Genomic DNA, 11,574 nt, shown 5'->3' on the forward strand with positions numbered 1-11,574 from the left:
AGAAATACTGGAGTTGGACAACAAATACTTGAGGTAAGAGCCAATCATATCCTAGTTAGTCTACAAAGCCAAGACCTCATTGAAACTGCCTGTTTCATTTTTGGTTGAAACTATCAGAATGACTAAATGAAGGTGTTGAACAAGTAACAACTTATGGTTATAAAAGGACCAAAATAAGACTGGATAAAACTCATGCTTCTCCATGCAATCTAAGAGATACCTTGGCCACTCTCAGTCTTTTAGCAAAGGTGTGCACTGCATTTCTTCTGATGAACTTCTTCTTACTGCAGTGAGGGGATCATAGAAGCACAGACTCATTCAAATTGGAAAAGACTTCCAAGGAGCATTAAGTCCAGCCTTTGACCAATCTCCACCTTGTCAACCAGACCAGGCACTGAGTGCTACATCCAGTTGTTCCAATTGAAAAAGAAACATCCCCCTATTTTCTTGAACACCTCCAATAATTCAGCCTGGACTGAAGGTCCAGCCCATTCCAATTTGTACACTGAAAATTCTGCCTCAGATTAATCACATAGAATCAAATATTGAAATCCCTGGAAGTGTTTAAGGATAGGTTGGACAGGGTTTGGAGCAACCTGTTCTAGTGGAAGGTGTCCCTCCCTACCCATGGCAGGGGGTGGAGTGGGAGGATCTTTAAGACCCCTTCCAATCAAACCAGTCTGGGATTCTATGAAATGGGATTTAAGGTTAAACAGATGCAGATTAGCTTTTACCATCTACTGTCATCCTGGGTGCAGGAGGAGGTACATTTTCCCTCCAGCTGTGGTGCTGGGTACAAGCTGCACTGGAGGACACCACAAACACCATTTAGCTCTTTGAGAGTCACTATGCAGAGGAGCTGTGATGCCTTCCCTTCTGGGCTGCAATTCAGGCCCATGGCTGAGGGCAAGTCACACACAGAAGGGTGGGCAGTGTCCCACAGTCCCAAAAAATGCTGTGCCAGAAGCTCATGAAGCATCTGGAGAGCAGCTCAAAGTTTGCTTCATGGAAAGGCCTGTGCAAGCCCAGCTGCTCTGTATTAAACCCCAGGCCTGGAGGCAGCTGCACTCTCTTTTCTGAGCTGCTGCCCATGAATATTGCATCCATTTGAAATGCTGAGACAAGCGACAATCGTATTTCACACTCCTGCATTTGTACTTCCCTTAATGTTAATATGTTAATAATAAATAAAGGAATGAGACTTTCTGCTAAAACCCCTAACATTTCTTCAGCAGTGCTATAAATATGGCTGTAATCTCTGAGCCTGTGAACTTGCTTAAAGACCGGAGGAGTTATCAAAGGAACCCCTGTAACTCTGCCTTTTTGTCTGATTAATTTTAATTGAAAAGAGGTCCCAACATTTAGCTGCCAGAACACCATTAGTGTGACCCAAGCAAAAACAAAAGAAGAAGAGTCTTGGTGGGAGTTCTGAGAAGCTGATAAGATATTGAGACTCCATATGTTTAAGCATGGAGACAAATGCACGTATTAAATACCAGTGAAGGAAGAAAAGAAGCCAAATCACTGCAATCTAAGTGTGTGAAATGTGAAAAGCAGAAAGGAAAATTGCAAATCAATACACAGGGAAACAAAAAGAGAATTGAGGATAAACCAAAAGCAGACAGAAAACAGAAGGGAAAAAGCCTCCAACAGTCAACAAATTGGGATCTTGACAAGGTAACATTGTCAGGTTACTGAGTCATGTTCTGATTTTGCAGAAATAATAAAGCCCTATTAAGTTACGATGTTACAAAAGGTGTTTCCTACTGGAAGTGTGTCTAGCATTTCCATACTCTGGTTTGCTGTGGTGTTCCCAGATAAATTCAGTGCATGTAGCACCAGCCATTGGTTGATGGGCAGGCCCTGGCACAGGTGCCCAGAGCAGCTGAGGCTGCCCCTGGATCCCTGGCAGTGCCCAAGGCCAGGCTGGACAGGGCTGGGAGCAGCCTGGGACAGTGGGAAGTGTCCCTGCCCATGGCAGGGGATGGAAGGAGATGGTCCTTAAGGTCCTTTCCACCCCAAGCCATTCTGGGGTTCTATGATTCTGTGTGTAACAGCTGGACTCAATGATATTAAAGGTCTCTACCAGCCTAACCTGCTCTATGGTTCTGTGGTGCCCAGGGCCAGGACACAGCTCTTCTGTGAAAGGGACTTTCAAAGGCTGGTCCTTGATCCACCTGCTACTGTAATTTTCTAAGGTGTGCTGTAAAGGTCTATATACCATTCTTTCACGATCTAATGGTCTGTATTTGCTTTTGATTAAGTTATTGCTGCTATTATTTTATTTGAGACATCTGACCAACCCTTACAGCTGGAACTTGCTGTTTTCCTTTATTACATCAACTGTGACCTTACAAACAATAATCCTCCCTCTCCTGTTTTTCTTCGCTTTTCCCTTCAATTATCTATGGCATTTGTTTTTTAACAGGGAGATTTTTTTTTTTTTTCTGAGAAATTACAAGTAAATTTCAATTCAGGAAAAAAAAAAAGCTGCATTGGAAAATGAAAGAGTAATTTTAGCAAGTGGCATGGAGGACAGAAGAAAATGTCAGATCAAGGGATTGAATTTTAAAACGTAACAACACTGACAAGAAAATGAGATGAAAATAAGGTGCATCAGATCAGTAAAATTATAAACTAGTTTCTGCCCAACCAAACTCTTTCTTCAATGGACCCGGATGCTCCTTGTTTATTTAACTATTTGGTGTTTTTCTCATATGACAGGAGGTCACACTCCTGGAAGTTTAATGGCTCAAAGGGCTCTGCCTGAAAAGAGGCAGGAAGAATGCAAAGAGAAAGTGGTGAACTGGCTAAGCACGTGAAGATGACTGGGGCAAAATGCTGGAGTGATTATGACTGATGATGCTTAAAGATGATATTTTAAGCTTGTCTTGGTGATCTGGATGCCTATGAAAATTCCCACAGATTGTATCCAAATTGCCTGACTCTGGAAGCCTCTGCTCACCGTGGCCCTCCATGCCTGAGGCAGCCTGTCCTCAGAGCCACAGCCTTGGCTCACCTGTGCTCTTGTGAGTGGTGTCAAGGCACTTTGCAAACAGGGAAATTAATTCCATCCCTGTTTCCATGACCATCTGAGTGAAGAACAAATGACTGGAGTAATTTGCACACCATTATTCACGACATGTATCAGAACCAGAGCCAGAAAACAGATCATAAATCTCCTGATGTGGCTCTTCATCTGATCTTCCAGTCCTGCTCCAAATTAAAGGCAAAGAGAATCTTGCAACTGAACCCATGAGGAGCAGACCCAGGATTTTCATAGGGATTCAGGGAAACAAGGGAGAGGTTATTCCTTGGAAAGCAGAATGAGGTTCTGTGCTGTGCCATGCTCCATCCCAGAATTGGGAAGATGGTGATCAAGGCTGGATTTAAAGTCTATTAAAACAGTGGGGATTTCTTCCTTAACTTCCCTGGGCTGGTTGATCTTCAGTGCACTGAAAGAATTGCTACACAAACAAGATATGTATGGAGATTGTGGGAATGATGAACAAGAGACAGGATATCATAGAGCAGCTTCTCCACTGAAACAGCGTCTGAACTCAGCCTTTTCTCATGAATGAATAATGAAGTGACCATGTTTTATTAGCTTTACTTAAAATTGTCTACTAGTTGAACATTCTTTGGAGCCTTTTAACACCTACAATTTGCTGCAGCAATGATTCCTTTTCTTTTTTGTTCTTTTCAGGATACAGGAGCCAAGGTGGTCTTGGTGTTTCAGTAATTATCTCTGTTAATGTGCATGAGGTGTAATTCCATCTGTGAAATGAATACTAGGTTTATATATAACTCATATAAGTTTTGTTACATGAACTTCTGATGTAATTGCATGCATTAATTTCTAAGATATTAATTTATTAACTAACCTTTCTTGTGTTCTTTGCTTTATTTACCCTTTGTTTACTCATTTCTGTGTTAAGTTCTGACAGTAGATAACCTCAGAGTCAGGAGGAGCTAATCAGATCACGGAGTGGCTTCACACATATGGTAAGTCTTGTGCTGGTCAACTAGTGTTGGACTGGCAATTTAATGAAAAGATTTATTGGTCTGTCACCACCACCACAGCTTTGTGTGAATCCAACATCTTCTTCTGCTAAGAAGAGTAGCAATGAACTAATGACACTGGTATGTTTGGTGTTTAGTCTTTAGGATCTTTATTCCCTCACTGGGAACTTCTCCTGCAGTGTGACCACAATGCTCATTGCAGCCAGAACTTATTTCTGCAATAATGATGTTTTCAGTAAAACTCTAAAGCTGACCACGGCTGATGCAAATCACTTACCTGTAGTGGCTTCTCTGATGTCACTTTGCAACCCTGACACTTTGGGTCACAGCAGAATTTACAACAACCTGCAAAGCCTGGTTAGAATTGTTATTTAAAACAAAGAAGTGTTACAGTTTTATTGTTAATATCGGGGGGAATATAACTTGCAAGCCTGTGCTCTGATTTTTCTTCTGTCTTCTGATGCAACAAGCTCACAGAAGAATTCACAACCCTCTCAAATTACTTATTACAACTATGACTTATTCCAAAATCCATTTTGAGCATAGCTGGAAAGTGTAGTTAATACTGCTGCTGTAGTTTCTATCTTTTTCCATATAAAGTTAGGGCTTGATTTTATGTGTCATCCTCAGTGAGTATATATTTGCATAGCTCTGTTGACATCAATAGTGCTATATTGATTTATATTGCTTGTGCCTGCCTCATTATTATTTTTATTTTCTGTGCAAGGAGCATGGTGTATTTTCAAATTCACGGAAGATAAAAAGGGATTGCCTTCTCAGAACAGAATATATACAGTGTCTGCTGATGGGATATTTTAGATTTGGGCAAGCAAACAATGAGACATTATCAGTGAAGTTCTGTAAATATCAAGGCTGCTTGTACACTATCTGCAGAATATTATCAGATCTGTAGGTTGGGCACAGGTTACCCAGAGCAGCTGTGGCAGTGTCCAAGGCAAGGCTGGATGCGCTTGGAGCAGCCTGGGATAGTGGAAGATGTCCCTGCCCATGGCAGGGGGTGGAACAAGATAAGTTTTATGGTCATTTCCAACCCAAACCATTCTGGGATTTTTAAAGGTGCCTTAGATTTCCAGTTATCTTGAATAGTTAGGAGGATTCGTTGTCCCATGACACAAGGCTGCCAGTCATTATTTATATATTGTTTACAAACAAACAAACAAACTTGCTTTTCCAGAGATGGCTGAAATCTCCATTTCTCCAGAACAAAATGCAAAGTTGAGTAGTCATGAACAAGATGCAAGACAGCACAGGTAGAAGGTCATAAAGATTGGAAAAAATGAGATTAAAACCCAAGAAATGGGAGGGCAGGACAATATGTTCATTCCTCCCTGGAGGGAGCTGCATCATTGTAGGAGCAGCAGCCATACCACATCTTGCAGGACTGTGAGAAAATGCCTCTACCCCTTGTCTCATCTCTTGCTCATGAACATGACTTTGGGTCTGAGTGTAGGAAGAGGTGAAAAAATGGCTGGAAATACACAATATAATCCAGAGAGGAAAGGACTTTACTATCCTTTACATCTACAGAATATGCCAAACTAGCTGAGGATGATCAAAATCCTCTGCCTGAATCTCAGGGCACTCCTGTAAAGACAGGCTCTTCCTAGGCACTTTCACACACCTATGATCATGTTTGCACTATTACAGAGATTATACCAAGAATAAGATAGCCTCACTCTGTCTGAGATCACCTTCCAGAAGAGATTCCAATGTGTCAGTACCCCACCCAGCCAGGCCAGGACTATCCTCCTCCCAGATCTTAGCACAGGTAAGCACACTGCCCAGGGGACTTCCTCAGTGCCCAAGTTAAGCACATGATGTGTTAAAATGAGAGAAATTGCAGATTTCTTCTCCCTTTGCTTTCTGGGACCTTCCATCAAATTTCCTTCTCCCTTCTTTTCTCTGCACAGCCCTTTCAGATGGAAGCATTTGGATCTAAGAGAATTATCTATAAACAACAACTTGAGTTGTAGTACATTTTCAAACACTCAGGTTTTATTAGTCACAGAAGACCTTGTAAATGTTTGCTTGGGATCATTTTTAACAGCAAACAATAATCCTTCCCCCATCAGCCAATGAAAAACAAGGCAAGCTTCCCCCCAACTCCTGCACAGATATGTCTTACAGAAATGTTATGATTCTGGAGATGCACAAGTAAGAAATACAACAATTCTGGAGATGCATAAGTGACATTTTTGCCAAACTGAGGGTTTGATCCACAGTAAATTACACTAATACAGCCCTAATTTCCTTCTGAAAGCTACCAGAGCACCAAGCACACTTGACGCTCAGTTGGTGTAATGTTGTTTGGAGTAGTTAATAATTGCATTTGATTTCACATTGTACTTTTCTGTCCTGAGATTATTTAAGGCCAGAGGACACCTAGTCATGATGTGAGCCCAGACTCTGCTCCAGCATGTTCTGTGTCAGACCACTGTTTTCATCAAAACACACCAATACAACAAGCCCAGAGAATTCTCTCTCCTTTTCCATTGGGAGCAGCTGAAGAACCAGGCAGATTAAAAAGCAGCATTCCCTGCAGTGTAACTGGGTTAGCATCCACGGCCATGTTCAGGCTGCTAATCCAGAAGTTACCTTCAGCATATCATTAATAATAAGGAAAGATAATATGTAGGGAAAAAGAGGAGAGGATGACAGATTGATTTCAGAGATGTATGTCCCATAATTCTCATAAAACCAGAACGAAAGCTCAGCCTATTCAACATCTTTAAAAATCAAGACAGTCTTGTAAATGCCTAAGTGCAGCTGAGGGACTTCAGGTACTTGGGTGTGCAGATTTGGACGATTTAGCTCACTTCTGATCTCTGCAGATGAACTCCAACAGAAAACTTCATTGTTTTCATCAGCAGAATCACACTGATAAATGTGAGTAAACTACAGGATATTTCCTAATCAATTTCTGACAAATAAAGGTATTGTAGCCGTACTACTCTAGTGCCAACGAAAAATACTGGAAAAGCATGGACTTCAGAAATGTAAACTTGAGTTGTCATTAAAAATCAATTTTCATGATAAATTTAATTCACATTTCATAGAGAGCTGTGTAATATCAATAAAAATGCTTTAATAATTGCTGTGCTGGCAGACAGTACAGTGTAAGACATAAAGAGATATAATTTTTTTGTAATTTAGAAGATGGGGAACTAAACACTGTTTTTCAAAAGAAACCGTTTCTCAGGGAGAAAAATGAATGTTGGAGGAGGATGTAATTCATTAGGGATTCTACTCCACCCCTTCTCACAAAGACTGCTCTGAAATTAAAACTTTCAGAGATCAGGTTTCTAATTTATTCATAGGCTTAAAAGGCCAGAAAAGACCAGGATCAGGTAGTCTGACCTTCTGGATAACCCAGGCTATTAAATTTCGTGTAGTTCTCTCTATAGCATAACCTGTGTTGGGCCAAAACATAGTTTCTCTTAAACATTCATTTGAAATGGTGGAACAAACCCATTCTTGTGTTTCTTTTACATGCTTTTTGGTGAAGGTGAGAGAGAAGGAAAGCTGTAAATTGGTTGTTTCCTGTGACATATAAGCAGAACTTGTACAGCATGCAATATTTCAATCTGAACTCAGCTTCACTAAATTATAAACAGTTGGTGTTTTCTGGTAATAAAAGCTGACCAATTTTCAGGGCAGAGATGTAATACCTACTTAGCAATATGCTTTTACGAACAATTTTTGAAGGGTCCAAAGGGCAGGTCCTTAATCTCTTAGTTACATTAAAATAAATTCCCATCATCAAATTGTAAACCCATATGTGTGTCCTGAAGAAAATAATAGTTTTCTAATTTACATGTAACTGAGGTCAGAATTTCACCTCAGAAGATCAGTCCATTTCATAGGATGCTAACTGCAGAACTGTAATTTCCAGTTGGTGCTTTGTTTCCACAGTGAATAGAATTAACTACCTTTCTCAGGAATAAGTTCTCAGAAAGGGTGGTCAGGCATTGGGAAGGGCTGCCCAGGGGGATGGTGGCTTCACCATCCCTGGAGGTGTTGAAGGAACAACTGAACGTGGTGCTCAGTGCTCTGGTCTGGTTGACAAGGAAGTGATTGGTGTAAAGTTGGACCCAGGGATCTTGGAGATATTTTATAATCTTCATGATTCTGTGATTCTATTCTATGATGTTTATTTTTTTAAAATCTTGTTCTTGGTGAAAATCTTCTACTTGTTCCTCCACCAATGTGAATATTCATGGTTCTTCCAAATCCAGTGTGGTCTCCAAATTTCATTAATGTACTATTTATTTGATATTTTGGATATTAGACATTCAGTAAAACAGGGCTGCAGCATCAAACCCTTCAGAATACTCCACCCACAATGACACAAACTCTGATCTTGCCATTTATCTTTACAATTTCACAATCAACACAGTATTTTTTCTATCCACATAACTTGGAATCACATTTTCAAATGAAGCTTCCTGAAACCCAGGGACACCTGCTTTACCCTGTATTATGAATGCTGCCATTCACCAATGTTCAGGCTGTGGGATAAGGAATCTCGGGCAATTAGAAACACAGGTTTAGTCAGCTTATGGTATTTATTAAAAAATCCCAAGGAATTAGCAGGATCCAAAAATTCTTTAATTTATCTGACCATACATGATAAACATACACAGCTTTATTGCTCATGACTGACCTGTTCTCCAGGGACCACATTTTCCCCTGCTGTAAATTATTATAGATCCACATGAGTGAATAAATCAAGACTCTGAAGTTCTTATCCCCTCCATGGTCTGATTTTTCTTTCTTTTTTTTTTTTTTGTTTTTTCCCTGATAAAATTAGTCATAGATACTTCAGAATTGTATTATAACCAACTAGAAAAACAAGAAATATAGATGAATTAGTTTATCATCTTTACTGGGGAAATCTGTACTTCCACTGATGCCATCCAGCTTTTTCTTCCCCTCCCCCCCCCCGCCGCCCCTAGTTCCCAGATTTCCTGAACTCTAAGCTATTTTTAAGAAATAGCTGCCCATTACACAATAATTTCTACCAGCTACAAAAATCCGAACTTCAACTTTTTCAGGACCAGTTAATATACCAACTTTTTCACGTGCCCCTTGATCTCCTGGTACCAGAGAGAATAGATTGCTCCAAACACAGGAACTAAAACACACTTCACAGAGAAGTGAACACAGGTTCAGAAGCGTGCCAGCCCTGACCCGGCAGATTGGATCAGGCTGATGGTCCATCAGTTCAATCTCCTGTCTCTTCTTTGTTTTAGAAACTGTTTTAAGTTCTGAGGCATTAAAATGTACATCCCCCTCAGCCACTCTGTAACAATATTCTAGTTACTTGGAGAGTTCTCATTATTCTGGACCTCAGAGCTGCCTTGTGGCAGTGAGTTCCACTGACTGGGTTAGTTCCTCCATTTGTGAAAGGAACAATTGTCTCTTCTCTGAGTATTTTCTTTAGAGGTTGTTCTGGAAACCTGCCTGCCCCTGGGTTTCAAGTAACTACTTGTAGTACTGCCTTCTTCTTTAGTCTTGAGCTATTTGAGTTTTTAAAAAGCCACAGGTTTCTATTCTTCCTTGTTGGTTTCCTTTGGATGCTCCTTCTTCCATAACAGTTTCTGTTTCCAACTTCCTTCTAGGAAAACACCTTTTAAAACAACAGGTGCAGCCCTTAGCTATGAAGCCAGACAATCCTCTCTGATTAGCAATACAATTTGGATAAAATTGGTTTAGTTTTATGGAACTGTTTTAAATTCCTCTGCCATCCACACAATCACCCTGGCTTTTATTTTTTATTAGAATTTTGGTTCTCATAATTTGCTATTCTTAAAAATGCACTGCACGAGTGGGGTGGAAACAATAACAAAAAGGCTCTTTTCTCCATTTCTCTTGGATATTTTGTGTTCCCAGATCAAACTCCTTCTACAAAAATAATAGTCTGCAAGACAGACACTGCTGTTTGAAACTACCCGTCTCCTAAAAGGATCATAACCTCAGAAATGTACATTTACCTCTGCTGAGATTCCTATGTGAACTGAACTTAAAAATTCCATCTTTGGAGCTTAATGCCAAAGCACAGTGCAAGTTACTCTTGCTAGAAGCAAGGTTCTTGCCTTTTCCTCAAGCAATGAATTATCTCCTGATATTCAAGTTAGTTCAAAATATCCTTTCCATTTAGGTATGCCAGGGGCTAGTCCTAAGAAAACGGCTTCTAGTGTTTTTACAGTTGCAAATTTTATTTTGTTCCAATGTCTAATGGTGACATGGAAATTGCAATTGTTGCTTTTGGTCTGTGTTAGCCCTTCTGCCTTCGTTATTTAGGAACAGAAATCTTTTGATATCTGTCTCAAATCAGAAGATTATAGGTCTGCTACTACATGCTGAAGAAGTACCCTTTCCGTGGGTGTTAATTACTGAGCATCCAGTTGAGTACGCTAGTCATTAACCTCAAAAACAGTGACTCAGCAAGGTACCAGAGCCTAAGGAAAAAAAAAAAAAAAAAAAAAAAAGAGGGAAAAAGCGTGCTGTTTTCTCACACCAGATGCCAGGCAAGATGTATTTCCAGAGGAAAGCTAACAGGCAGCCTAAGAACAAATGTGCATGGAGGTCTGTGGTATTCTTTCTGCTAAGATGACTTAAAGTACTCAGCTGGAGGCAAGAGCACACTGGAGAAAGAACTTCCTGAGGATCTGTCTGGTACTCCCAAATCAATTAGGGGTTGTGGAAATGCTCCTGCTGGATCAGACCCAGAAAAGTGGTAATTCACCTGTATTGTACCCAAGAAGGTGACCTGTGATTTCTAATGCTTGCCATAAATATTACACAGAACAAAAATGTTTTGCAATGGAGGATGAGTTAGATGGATGGGTTTTAATCTTATTTTTTTTCCGTCGATATGCAAGTCTGGGGATTTGTTTCTGCAAAGAATGCAAAATGAATCACATATCATGTCCGTTATCCACAAACATGCATTCAAGAAGAAAACAGACTGAGCAGACTTTCAGCCATGCAATGAATGTCTACAGAAATGTATCTGACTACAGATCTCTTAAGTCACTTTAATGGTGATGGATATGCAGGAAACGATAATCAATTACTTTGCCCTGAAAATTACACAGTTATTTTCAAAAAAAATCCCAACAGGTAACAGTTGTTTGACACAGCACAGCTTAATATTTTTCAGAACACTGAGACCTTATAATATTTGAACTTGCCGTACACAGAAATTGTAACACTTCAGCAATACCAGTGCAGCTTCTGTATAGTCAGATTGTATAGAACTGGCAGGCAGCTATGAGACAAAAGAACCCAAAGTAAGATAGAGAAATTCATTTGTTAAACAGCAAAAAAAAATCTGAACAGGGAGATCTAAGGTCAGATTAGGAGATGGTCTCTAGGTTGATATCTGAGAATGTATAAAAACTAGCCATGTGCCTCTGCAATGGGCAGCGTGGCCTTCTGTGAGGTACACGCTCCCACAGTCTCGGGTTACCGACAGCTTTGTGCTTCCTCCTCCTCTGGCTCACACCGGCTTAGAAGTCACTGTGT

This window comes from Lonchura striata, chromosome 19, assembly GCF_050655825.1.
Source record: "Lonchura striata isolate lonStrDom1 chromosome 19, ASM5065582v1, whole genome shotgun sequence".
Taxonomy (NCBI): Eukaryota; Metazoa; Chordata; class Aves; order Passeriformes; family Estrildidae; genus Lonchura; species Lonchura striata.